Genomic DNA, 11851 nt, shown 5'->3' with positions numbered 1-11851 from the left:
TTCATGTTTACTTTTATCTTTTGTGATTATTTCTTGATTAAAGTGATGCCTTGACCCTTTTATTGTTTTGAAGCTAATATTTCTCCTTCATTTGATTTCCAATTCAAGGGAGGTACACCCTTTCCCTCATTTCTTACTTTATTTGACTCTACGTGCCTTATGTGCCTTTACATGCTTAATTGCTTGCCTTTTGAATTATTTATTTATTTATTTATTCGCTTTATTTATTTTTTAATTTGGCATATTTATTTTAATTCAATTTTGGTTATTTGAAAGGCACTTGAATGCCAAAATTGTAATAGTTAGGTATTTATTTTAATTATTTATTTATTTCCCCCTAGATTGTAGTAAGGCCTCCCTAATGTAATAGATAGGGTTTTACTTACTTTATTTGCCTTATGTGTGTTTTGCATGTCTATGTGCTAAGTGTTACCGCTTTCTTAGGCTCTTGCATTTAGTCGAGCATGCTAAGTGTTATGTGCTACGTGTTTATAGGTGATTGGCATGTCTACTTGCTTTCTATAGTCATTGTCGCGCCCCACTTTTTGATAAAAATAAAATGTTTGAAAAATGTATTTTTGTGATTGGAAAATGAATCGTGATTTAAAAGAAAAATGGGTCTAAATGGGACTTTTAAAAATGCGACGATTTGACCCAAGAAAAATAGTTCAAAAAGGGTTTTTTATATGAAAAATGGAGTCGCCACTTGGTATAGAGTTAGGGTGTACCAAGTCACCCAAAAAGTGAATTTTTTAAGTAAAAAGCAAGAAACCCTTTTGAACGACTCCTTAGTCTACGTAAAACAAAGAAAAAGGTTCGGGAGTCACATTTGACGAAGGGGAAGGCAAGGACAAAAATCCAAGGCACCCCTTCGACCTAGCCAAGGCTAGTTGCGTGATTTAACCCTTATTTTCCTAATTTTTCTACCCAAAGTATGTATTGCAAATTTAGACATGACTAATGAATGAGAAATGCAATCCTAAATCTAAGAAATGTCTCTTATGAGGCTTTTGGTCCCATTCACACGAGTCGTGACGGCCAATAAAGAAAACCTCATAGAAAATCGGGAGTGATGCAAATGATGACTCAAATTAAAAGTGTAAGTGTGCGTAGTGTAGGAAAAGTGCAAGTGTGCATTTTGAAAGTGTTTGTGTGCGAATGAATGAAAATATAAGTGCTCGTGTGTAAGTGAATGAAAATAGTAAATATAAGTAAAATGAGTGCAATGTGTGAAAGGACAAAAATAAAGAAAGTGAAGAAGTGTGTGATTATGGCATGTGGATTTAAGATATATATTTAGTGAGAAAAATAAGAGAAAATGATATGAAAATGCATGAACTTAGAGGAATGCATCGGGTCGGGTACGGGAAAAAGGGATTCGAGGAGCATGCCAAATGATAACAAAAACTAAGAAAAAATGCATGAGATGAAATGAACATGCAAAATATGCACTAACGAAAGAGGGACGGCCTATTGGGTCTAGCGTTGGACTAGCCCATAACTAGGAATTCCTACTAGCGTTGGACTAGTGGAATACGAGACCAGGAACCACAACTAGCGTTGGACTAGTGTGGTGACGTGCATTCATTCAATCACATTCATTTATAATTATAGAAAGCGGATAGACATGCAAATCACTTATAAACATGTAGCACGTAACACTTAGCATGCTCAACTAGATGCAATATCCTAATAAAACAGTTAACACGTAGCAACAAAGGTAAATAACCAAACTAATGAACCTATTTACATTCACTAACTAAAACAAAAGGGGAAGGGAAAAATGGACAAAATGCCCTATCTATTACAAGCCAAGAGGTGTACACATACCCCATTAATAAATAAAAGAAATACTTAAAATGAAAGGAATTAAAGCAAATTTAAGAAAGCCAAGTAGACATGTAATTCTCAATTAGCACATTGGATCACATAGGAGAGACAAAAAGATAAAAGAAATTATACCGTCCCCTTGCTTGTGAAGCTAATGAATGGAAAAGGTTCTAATTTGAGCTAAAACCATTAAACAAAGGATTAATGCACCAATTTAATAGTAAATGTAAAATAAGCCAATAATTACATGGAATGAATATACCATGAAATTGAAGCGCTTAAAACACCCAAAATAGATTAAACAACTTATACTCAAAAGTTTGAAGCAAACAAAAACCCAATTAAAACCATTAATCCATCAATCAAAGCCCATTGAAACGTTCTTGGGAATTTCAAAGCCTATGAGTAATGGAAAGTTCAAGTAACCACAAATAATCACATAGATGTAAAAGCATTAAAACAACTTAAACATCCATATTCACAAAGCTGATGCCTAATTGAAAGGAAAAGGAAGTTTGAGGGGTTAAATTGATTAATTTTCTCAATTATTTGGGCCACAGTGGAATAAAGGGAGACTTAGGGGACAAAGTGTAATTATTATGATTCATTTTTTTCATGCAGACTTCATACAAGCTACAGCTTATCGGCAAACAGATTTTTGTAACTGTATTTCTGCTGCGATTATTTCCACAACTCTGGAATCTTGACAGATGCAATTTCCTTTTCATTTGATCACCACCTAAACTTTCGACCCAACCAAAACTGGAATCCTAGCATTATACACATCTGGAAGCAGGAATTTGGGATGAACACAAACATGGGTTACCAACCATATGCCAACGTGAACCACAGACTTACTTCAAACAATCCGAAAGCACCAGCAACAAAACAACAAAGGTAAGAGATGATTCCAGGCAAAGTCCTAATTATTCAATCGCACGAATGCAAGGACCTGGGACAGGGAAATAGGGGACATCCAACAAGTTTTTGGACACACAAAATGCAAAAAAAATGGCTTGGTCATCTGCTGAAACCTCGGCTCAGACTTTAGGAAAATTAATCAAACCAAACATGGATCAGAAAAATGCTCATAAAAAATGATTTCTATCTCTGTTTTCCATCATGAAGGTTACAAGCGCAGCTTTGGACAACAAAAGGCAAGCAACAAAAGTCTCAATTAGGCTCGGACTGATCATAACTCTCCTTGCATTTGACAGGACTCGACACAAAACAAAAACAAAACCAAAACAGTTTGCTGCAATTTTTCGTGCCAAACTTCCACTACTTCACCTTGACAGATTTACAACCTCTCAAACCAAAACCCAACCTCCACTCTTCAATGAAGTCTAATGACCGAACATAGGCAAGATTAAACACAATGCAGGCGAACAAGAAATACAAACCAGCAAACAACTGTAAGCATTAACAGCGACAACACTACCAAACAACATACAAATCAGCGCAAGACACATTTCAGCCACGAAAGGTTATGGAAAGGGCTAAGAAATCAATTTCAATTGATACCTGAGGGAGTCTTTGGATCGAAATCAAAGCAGGAGAGGATGTGAGAGAGCCGCTGGGTTGTTCCGTCGCCCTTTCGTGTCCGCACCAGTGGAGTCACGCTGCTGATTTGAGGACCAGATTTAAGGGCTTTCCAATTGTTTTCTGTGAACCGTTTCTGAACAAAAGTCCCTCCACTGACTTCATAGTTTATGCAGAAATCAGAACCCAATCAATTCGAGCAACCAGAAAGGAGATAACCATGCCGTAAGAGGTGCCGAAAACCAGTCTATTCTGCCGAAAATTTTTTTTTTTTTTTTTTTTGCAGGAAGCCATTTCTGGTTCTGATTCCTCTTCCCCTCTCAGCCTTGCCCGACTTCCTTGTTTCTCACTCTCAGCTCCTAGCTCTCCCTGACTTTCTGGTTTCCTCCCTGATAAACTCACGGCCCATCTCCCTCTTTCTTCACAGCCTCCTTTTCTTTCTTTTGCCTCTCTTTCCTTTTTTGTCCTTCTCAGCCGTCAATCCCCCTCTCCCGTAACTTCCCTTCACTCTCTTTTCGTTCCTCTAATCACTACCCTCTTGCGGTTTCCAATCTCTCCCCAAGCCCTCGGTTTTCCAGTCGTTCTCCTTGATTCCTCCTCAGACTTCTAGCCGCTATTTGCCTCAGCCTTCAGCTTCCTTAGCCGCTGTTTTTTTCTCTTCTTCTTGTTCCCCCCCCCCCGTAACTCCCCGTAGCTCTTTCTCTCCTGCCCCTTGTTCTATTTTTCTGCTAAGCCGTCTGCTCTTTTCTCTCCCACCCCAGTTGCGGCTGTCCTCCTCTCTTTTTTGCCGTCCCCTCACTGATTTCCCTCTCTCTCCCTTTTTCAACCAAAACCTAGATAATACTTCTAGATTCCTCCCCCCTCCAGGTGTCCTAGACACCTGGCCTTTAAAGCCCCAAATTTCATCCCAAGGCCTTCCTGCAATTTCTTTTTGCAAGCTGCGGCAACACGCAGCTTTTGCATGTTGCGTTTTTTTTTTTTTTTTTTTTTTTTTGAAAAGTAGTAAAAAATGATAATAAAATGAAAATGATAAAATTAAAAAGAAAAACAACAAATTAATTGACATTGGCTAGCAATAAATAAGCTAAAACAATAAACAACAAAAAATGTAATTTTTCATTTTCCTCTTTTCCTTTATTTTTCCTCATTTTCTCTTTTTTCCTTCTTTTTCCAAGAAAACAGTGAACTTAAAGTCAGAATAACAACTAAAGCATATTTTTGAGTGCTTTTTCCATTTTCCAAATTTTATGTTAAAATTCTTAAAAAACGAAATAAAGCTAAAATGAAATAAAAATGCTATAAAAAATACTAGAAAAATATCCAAATGAAAATTATGGAACAAATAGATATAATTATTAATAAAATAAAAATGGCTCAAAATTTTGGTGTCTACAGTTTGCCCCTCTTTGTCTGAGTTTTGGAAAAACTTGAGACAAAGAAGTAGACACCAAATACTTACTTGTGTTATTGGGCTGCAAAAAGATTCCAATGAACAGGAATTTTAATACGGGACTGACCCGAACATGAAAAATAAAACGGGACTGACCCGAACCAGAATTGACAACGGGACTGACCCGAACAGAAATTTAAAACGGGACTGACCCGAACAGATTTTAAACGGGACTGACCCGAACAGGAATTTAAAACGGGACTGACCCGAATCAGGAATTTAAACGGGACTGACCCGAACAGAAATTTAAAACGGGACTGACCCGAACAGGAATTAAACGGGACTGACCCGAACAGAAATTTAAACGGGACTGACCCGAACAGGAATTTAAACGGGACTGACCCGAACAGAATTTAAAACGGGACTGACCCGAACAGGAATTTAAAACGGGACTGACCCGAACAGAATTTAAACGGGACTGGCCCGAACAGAATTTAAACGGGACTGACCCGAACGGAATTTAAAACGGGACTGACCCGAACAGGAATTTAAAACGGGACTGACCCGAACAGAATTTAAACGGGATTGGCCCGAACAGAATTTAAACGGGACTGACCCGAACAGAAATTTGAAACGGGACTGACCCGAACAGGAATTGAAGACGGGACTGACCCGAACAGGAATTTAAAACGGGACTGACCCGAACAGAAATTTAAACGGGACTGACCCGAACAGAAATTTAAACGGGACTGACCCGAACAGAATTTAAAACGGGACTGACCCGAACAGGAATTTAAAACGGGACTGACCCGAACAGAATTTAAACGGGACTGGCCCGAACAGAATTTAAACGGGACTGACCCGAACAGAATTTAAAACGGGACTGACCCGAACAGGAATTTAAAACGGGACTGACCCGAACAGAATTTAAACGGGACTGGCCCGAACAGAATTTAAACGGGACTGACCCGAACGGAATTTAAACGGGACTGGCCCGAACAGAATTTAAACGGGACTGACCCGAACGGAATTTAAACGGGTGAATTGAAGTGAAATGGAGTGTTGGTGGGATTGACCCATGTTTATTGGTGATGCAAATGAAAGAAGTGAAATGAATTGTTAATGGGACTGACCCACGGCTCCAGTGGCTATGAACATGAAATGCTCATTGGCGGGACAAACCTCACGCTCCAGCGGCTGTGAAAAATGAAATGTTCTGACAATCGGACAGTGGGATTAAACCCAAGCCTGCCGTGATGAAACTTGATTTGATTTTGAGTTTGATTTTTGACTGATTTTTTCTTTTTTCTTTGATCTTTTTTTCCTTTTTTTGTCTTCTTTTTTTTTTTTGATTTTTTCCTTCTTTTTTGATTTTTTTGCTTCTTTTTGATTTTTGCTTGATTTTTCGAGAGAATCTTTTTCAAAAATAATTTGCTCCCAGTATGATGAATTGATCAGCGGGATTATACCCGAACCTGCCTTGATTGCATTGGCGGCGCAAATTTCAGACCCAATGGGATGTTGGCGGCACAAAGTCCAGGCCCAACGTGATTTTTGTGAGGTTGGCGGCACGAAATCCAGGCCCAACTTGATTTTTGGAAGGTTGGCGGCATAAAATCCAGGCCCAACATGATTTTGTGATGAATTGGTCAGTGGGATTAAACCCGATCCTGCCGAGTTTGGAGGGATAAAACCCATGCCCAACGCAAAAATAAAAGCGGTCAGCGGGATAGAACCCAGGCCTGCCGAGGTCGGAGGGATAAAACCCATGCCCAACGCAAATAAAAGCGGTCAGCGGGATAGAACCCAGGCCTGCCGAGGTCGGAGGGATAAAACCCATGCCCAACGCAAATAAAAGCGGTCAGCGGGATAGAACCCAGGCCTGCCGAGGTCGGAGAAAAGTACGTTGTGGGATGAACTCAAAGCTAACAGAGATAGACTGAAAAATAACACACACGCTGGTGAGATAGACTCGATGCTAACGGTGGTGGAATGAAAACGCACACGTTAGTGAGATAGACTCGATGCTAACGGTGGTGGAAATCAGTGAATTGAATGTGGTTGTCAAGAAAGGAATGGAAGGGTGCGCGGCGAGCGCTGAGATGAATTTGATTTTCCAAGAAACAAGAATTTGAACTTGATTTTTGATTTTGGACTTTTGAATTTCTTCTGATTTTTCGAGAGAATCTTTTTCAAAATAATTTGCCCCAGTGTAGGGCCCTTTTCCCTTCTTTCTTCGGCATCGGCCTTCCACATCACCAGATGCTCTTTCGTCGATTTAGATGCTCTTTCGTCGATTTCAACTATGAATACCTGCACAGAGGGCTTACCAAAATATGACATGCACTTGAATTTCATGATAAGAAACAGCGTGATTGATTTAAAAAATGCATTATTTGATTCTTGGACGAAATCCTCAAATGAACTATAAAAATTTTTGCCCCAGTGTGGGCTTATTCTGTGAAATCCCATGAATAAGAATTTGCCCCAGTGTGGGCTTAATTTGTGAAATGTCACAAAGGAAAATTTTGCCCCAATGTGGGCCCATTTAATTGCAAAAAATGTGTTTGGATGACAGTCCATTTGCTTGACCAAAGTAAGAAACTGTGTTTTCTGTACAATGTGAAGAAATCTAAGCGTCTTGCTTAACTCATACAGAAAATTTCGTGATGAATTTCTCAAAATAATACCCAATTACGAAAGATTTCTTCCCCACTTTAGCATCAATGCTTTAGGTAATGGGTCACCATTTCTTGCTGGTTCATCTGTCAGGACCAATCAAGTGATCTGATTTTTGAGGGGGTTAAGGGAAATGAGAAGACGAGATTTGTTTGGTTCTTGTGCCCAAATTTGTAATTCCTTCAATGCCACATTTTAGTGAAAGCAAAGAGTTTGTCACCCTTATTTTTCAAGAAAACTTAGTCAACATACAAGCTTTCTAGGCATGCAACGTATGGGCAGAAGTGATAGCTAAACATGTGGAAACGGGCTATACCCTTATGATCACAAATGATTTGATGAATTTCTTATGAGCATGATCCTCACTTTGGATTGTCATGAAGGAATAAGTCAACGATGGACTTTGTTAGCTTGTAATGTGGCTTGAAAATGATAGCTAAAGAATAAGACTTTCAAGGATATTGCACCATAGATCGCCTTTTTCCAAAAATTGCCCCTATTTTGAACTTAAAGATCTCAAACTTTGTTTGCATTTTTCTCATCATTCACCAAGGATTTCAGAGTCGATATTTTTTCATTTATTTTTCTTGCTTCGCTTTTTGCCTCTTTTTTTCCCTCGAGCTGATGGGTTTCCTCATACCCGAGTAATTCAGAAATACAGCTAAAATTTTCAGCATCAGAAATTTTCTCGACAAGGCTATTGCAAAGAACAGAAGTCAGGACTTTCGGCTTTTGTAATGGGGTCTGGTGGGGTGTTTAAAAAATTTAAGGCTTGAAGGCAGATTTCAAGAACGGTTTGAAAAATCTGAGATCGCATTGTTGCTCCAACCCCATTTTTAGGATTAAATCAGAATTTGCCAGAGCTTGTGCTCAATTGAGGCTTTTCCTCTTTCATTTTCTTTCTTCTTTTGATTTTTCGGCATTCTGCCATCTTTGAACTTTCACAAAATTTGCCCCAGTTTATTTTTAAACTGAGGTTCTCTTTTCTTCCTTTGTTTTTGATTTTGCGACTTTTCACTTTTTCACTTCTTGAAGTTTTTCCTTTCTTTTGCAAACTTGCTCCAGTGTGGGGTTTGCGATTCTCAGGGGTTGCCAAACGAAGTATTTTATTCTGAAGGCTCAAAAGGGATAACTAGGGATAGAATGCTTGATCGGAAAAAGAAGATGGCCTGACTTGTATTCCGTTCCTTACAATAACTCTGAAAGGAAACTTTCATTAATGGGAAATCTTTGGCATGTATCTGAATTAACTGACCGAGGAAGACCCTTGTTCATCCATATTTGTGAAACGTAGGCGGTCCGTGCGGACAAATCTCTTCCTTTTCTTTTTTTCAAAATTGGAACCCAAGTGGAATCAAATTTCCCCAATTTGCGGTTCCCTCCTTATTCTAGCATTTTTGCTTTTCCCCTTCTCTCTTTTTCTTTTTCAAAGATCCCCAATCTCCTTCCCCAATGTGGGGTGCGATCATATGTGCACTCGAAAAGAACCACCAATTTTTAGCTCAAATGAGGATGCAAGGGATAAATGGTGTTTAGGTTGAAGAAATGAAGGCCAAGGCATCATTCTTATGCTTCATGACAACCAAAGTAACGAAATGGTTATTGAAAATCCATTCCCCTTTTTGATATTTGAAAATTTTTCAATATAGGGTAGTGATAATTAGGGCTCTTATTTGAAACGAAATTATTCTTTCAAAGGCTCAAATGGGAGAGCAAATGATAAAATGTGTATAGATAGAGAAAAGAATGCTCAAAGTATCATTCCAAATTTTCAAAACAAACAAGAATAATGCACATTTTTGCTTTCACTTAGATGTGAATTGAATCGGTTAAACACAATGGATATTTTCAAGCAAAGATGGCCCCAATTTGCAATTTATCAATCAATGTGACTGATTTTATTTTGGGGTTAAGTGAAGGAGAAAGGCATCTCACGGGTCTTCTGAGTGACCCTTTTTTTTTTAGCACTCTTATTGGATGACTCGGATCAACAATCTGGTGTACGTAAGGATTTTTGAAAGCAGACACTTGTGAATTTTCAGGCTGGAGGTTGAAAAAATCTCAATTTGGTTTTATTTCTCAAAACTCATCATGAAATCCCCAATGAGTAAGAATAAAGGATGAAATGTACATAAATATACACAAAACAATAATTGTCCAAAAATTTTATTGCTGAAACAGTTTGAAACAAAATTCCTTATTCAATTATGATACAAATGAGAAAAGAGAAACTTGTAAAGAGCTCCACATATACACTTTTTGTCTCCTTTTCTTTTGAACAAAATGTATTAACAAATCAAATATACAAAATTTTCCTCTGGAAATAATTACAAAATCTCTCAGATGCTTTAGCGTAGAGCTTCCAGATAGATCATTCATGTTTTCATTGTAGGATCTGCCCAAGAATCACACAATACTTGCAATTTTGACACCTTATTAGATCAGAAGTGTCATCAGATATAGAAAAATATTTTTCCTTTTATTGAAGTGTTTTTTATGAATGCAGGGGAGGGGGAAAACAAAAGAAAAATACCCAGAGTTAGTAGGCAAAACTGCAAAATCGGTATGCATGTCCTATGGGGGAACCCTTTTCGTGCCAAGGGTAGGCCTAGCATGAAAATGCAATCCGCTAGAGTAGGCACTATACCATACCTGATGGATCTGATCAACTCCTTGAGTGAAAAACAATTTTGAAAAATTTGATCAATTGGAATGGCAAGAGTCATTTGTTAAAAATGAGGTCAACGTTCGAACGGATTGATCACTTTTGATCGATACAAGATTTTGCAAAAACGCACGTGTTTGACCTTGACGAACTTCCTATCGAAGAGATTGGAATTCGCTGACAAATTTTCTCAATGAAGCGCGGATCAAAATTCCAACTGATCAAATAGCTGGATGCAATGGATGTTTTTCTCAAAATTGATTAGGTTTCTCAATTCGAAATCCGACCTTGAAACCCTAATTGGTCAAATAAAATTGACCATTTATTTAAATCGACCGAATTACCCTAAAAAGGGAAACGGGTCAAATGAATTCAGTGAAATTTAAAAATTTACTCAAAATTGACCGCATCCTCTTAAAAGAGGAATTTGATCGAATGAAATTGAGAATTTTATTCAAAATGGACCAGATTATCCTAAAAAACAATGAAATTGGTCGAATGAATTGAATGAAATCGAAAAATTGACCAGATTGCCCTAAAATGGTAAATTGGTCAAATGAATTGATGATTTATTCAAAATGAACCGAATGACCCTAAAAAGGGTAAATTGGTCAAACGACCCTAAAAAGGGTAATTTGATCAAATGAATTGATGATTTATTCAAAATCGACCGGATGACCCTAAAAAGGGTAAATTGGTCAAATGAATGGTTTATTCAAAATTGATTATGAATTGACAAAAATGGATCGATTGAATCGTCCGGCCATTGGTGGCTTCAAAATATTAGTCTATGAGCCTTCTAAAATCAAGATTTGGCCTCCATATTTATCATCTCAACCATGAGGAATCATTTGTGAATTTTCTTCAAATTAATGTCCTTTACGCAAAGGATTTTTACCAATTTTGATAAAAATGGCCAAAAAAAAGTGATTATTAGACGCTCATATTCCAAAGATCACTCTATGAAAATGATCGGATCCCACCTTACCTTGTGCACTACCCCTTTGGATGGTACAAAATGTAAACGTGCAGGTCTCGTTGGATTACGTATCCGAGACGCAAGGTGGTTTATTCCTAAACACGGGATTCCCTATGTGGCATTCCCTTTCTAGGGTTTAATGCATGATGCCAGTTTATTAAAGCGATGTAAATATGTGACAAATATGGCCTAAAGGACATAGATAATGCATCGAGGGGAAAAGGTCTAAAAATGAAATGTATTTATTGAAAATCAAATGCAATAACTGAAATTTAAACATGTAAGTTAACCAGTGGGTAAGTCACTAAAAGAGTGCCAAAAGGCCTCTTATTGCTAAGGCACATGAATGCAATCCAAGAAAACAAAAGAATGGTTAGTGCAATCGATAGTACACATAACACATTGGGAGCAATTAAGGAAAAGAAATACAATAAAGCAGGTAAAAGGGGTGGAACCCCTTCCCTCGTGCCTAATGTGCTTAAGAAAAGGTGAGGCCGACTCTACCCTAGGTTATTCTAATATGGATGCATGAGGTTTGGTTCACTAATGCCTAGACTCGATAAAGCTTCGGCTCCCAAGCCTTCAGACCTAAAGGCGAAGGGTCATCACTCCCAGGGCCTTTGATCGGTGGCTCGAGTGATCCCTTAGGTAGCGCTATGGGCGCAGAGCACACCAGCCGCCTACCCAAGGCGATCGATCCTAATCCTACAAGGCGGTGTGGGAAACGCCCACGAAAAACAAAATAAAATGGGATAAAAGCAAGTAA

At 38.2% G+C, this 11851-nt stretch overlaps 1 long non-coding RNA gene across 1 annotated transcript; it reads right to left on the bottom strand.

The window, feature by feature from the left end:
• Positions 1 to 259: 259 nt before the first annotated feature.
• On the bottom strand, positions 260 to 4370 carry LOC140016381 (uncharacterized). Its single transcript, XR_011822774.1, has 2 exons — positions 3355 to 4370; positions 260 to 2010 (listed from the first exon to the last, which is right to left on the bottom strand). It is a non-coding gene; the product is annotated as an uncharacterized lncRNA (long non-coding RNA).
• Positions 4371 to 11851: the final 7481 nt, after the last annotated feature.

The sequence above is a fragment of the Coffea arabica genome, chromosome 11c (assembly GCF_036785885.1).
Source record: "Coffea arabica cultivar ET-39 chromosome 11c, Coffea Arabica ET-39 HiFi, whole genome shotgun sequence".
In the NCBI taxonomy this organism is placed as follows: domain Eukaryota; kingdom Viridiplantae; phylum Streptophyta; class Magnoliopsida; order Gentianales; family Rubiaceae; genus Coffea; species Coffea arabica.
This window is presented reverse-complemented; position numbering and strand designations above follow the sequence as displayed.